This window comes from Arachis ipaensis, chromosome B01 (assembly GCF_000816755.2).
Source record: "Arachis ipaensis cultivar K30076 chromosome B01, Araip1.1, whole genome shotgun sequence".
In the NCBI taxonomy this organism is placed as follows: Eukaryota; Viridiplantae; Streptophyta; class Magnoliopsida; order Fabales; family Fabaceae; genus Arachis; species Arachis ipaensis.
In genome coordinates, this window is record NC_029785.2 from 45117570 (window position 1) to 45119765 (window position 2196).

Below are 2196 nucleotides of genomic sequence, written 5' to 3' on the forward strand. Positions count from 1 at the left end.
TTTTAGTGACAACATCTAAATAAATAATCTTCAAACTCAATATATAAGTATTATGTTAACAAACAAAAATTCTTTATTTATATTACCATAAAGATTTATACAAATCACCTTGCAAATAAAGTTCATAACCATACATTGAAAATAACAGTGAATAATCTAAAACCATAATTCTTATTTATTATTAGCACCACAATTTTTCTTTCCTTCTCAAAAAATTTAAAATCATTTTCATCAATTAATAAATTTAAAATAAAATAAATGATAAAACTCACAACCGTGCAGCAACAAGGCAACAACAACCTAGTTTAAATTTATATCTTATTAAAATTTAAAATTAAACTTTTAAATTTTATTAAATTCTTAAAAAAAATGTACTATATTAATTCTTGACCTATTTTTTATTAACACGTGCTGATCTGATATAACTTAATGACGTGGATCTTTAGTGACAGTGTCACCTTATAATTTAGCCAGGTATAACAGTATAATGACGTATCGGTCAACGACACGTAACATGCTGACGTAGATGGTTGTGTCACGTGTCGCAAAATTATTAGTCTATGTGTCATCCACTATATCATTGTTAGATATATGCACCAAATTAGTTCCTTATTTTACATCAAATGACTCATTTTAGTCTCTGAAATTAAATGTCGTGCACCAAATGAATCCATTCATAAATTTTTTTCTATTTTTTTATAAATTCAAAATTTTTAATATCTTTAAATACATTAATTTTAATTTTATCTTTTCACGAGTTATTTAAATATAAGTATTTTTATAAAATGTTTTAAAAATTTTATTTTTAATTATACAATTTTTTTCTACAATATTTTATTAAAAGAATTATGTGACATATTGATATTGATTTAATAAAGAGTGTAAGTTAAGAGTTTAATAATATGGTATCTACTCCAATGAAGATTTAATGATTATCTTCATGTGAAGATACATCATTTTGACCATTGGATGATAGATTGTAGGGCTTGATTTTATTTGAAGTAAAAGTGTTACCTTTATTTAAAGTGTTGCTAAATAAATAAATTATACTTTTTAAACAAGGATCATCATGAGAAGATATTTTTGCCATCTTTTTGAATATACTAATTTTAATTTTATCTTTTCACAAGTTATTTAAATACAAGTACTTTTATAAAATATTTTTAAAATTTTAGTTTTAAATTATACAAAGTTTTTCTACAATATTTTATTAAAAGAATTATATGAGATATATATTGATATTGTAAGTTAAGAGTATAATAATATTTCTTAATTAGGGTTGGAAGTGAGCCGAGTTGAGTCGAGCTGGACCAAATTCAAGCTCGGCTCACTAAAATTGAGCTTGACTCACGACTCGACTCATTAACAATCGAACCTATTTCTTAAGCTCAAGTTCGGCTCAGCGAAAACTCACAAGCTGGTTCGAACTCACGAACTGACTCAAATAATAAGAACATAATCTATAATCTTATATCAATAAATTATAACTTATATATTTTTAAAAATATTTAAAAAGATCAATTTTATATATTGTTTATCTATCAATAAATTATAAATTTTTTATTTATGTCTTATATTAAAATTATATGTAAAAAATAAATATAAATATTAAATAATTAAGATTGTTAATATATATACATAATTAAATATTACTATTTCATATGTATATATATAATCGAGCCAACTTACGAGCTAATGAGCTGAGTTTATCCAAACTCAAGCTCGGCTCATTTAATTTATGAGCTCAATTCCAACCTCAAGCTTAACTCACCAACTCACGAGTTTAGCTTATCGAGCTATAAACGAGTCGAGCTCGAGCTATTAACGAGTCGAGCTCGAGCTGGCTTGACTCACTTCCAACCTTATTCTTAATACAAACTTTTTAATATTTAACACCTTAATAAATACTTTAAGAATACTTGATAAGGCACTTGTTAACTCATATAAATTCATTATCTGTTTTAAGAATGTTCGATTCCATATATAATTGACTTTTCACTAAATTAATAAAATAGATTTATACTATCGATTATAATAATTCATTTTATCTATTAGCTCGATGGCCCTTTCATATATGACACTATTAATTAATATAAATACTTATTGTAACTATGGTTTGAACAATATTAAAACAGATACAAATAAACTCAAGAAGCAATAAAAAATTTTTAGATTTAACTAACATGTGCTCTAATA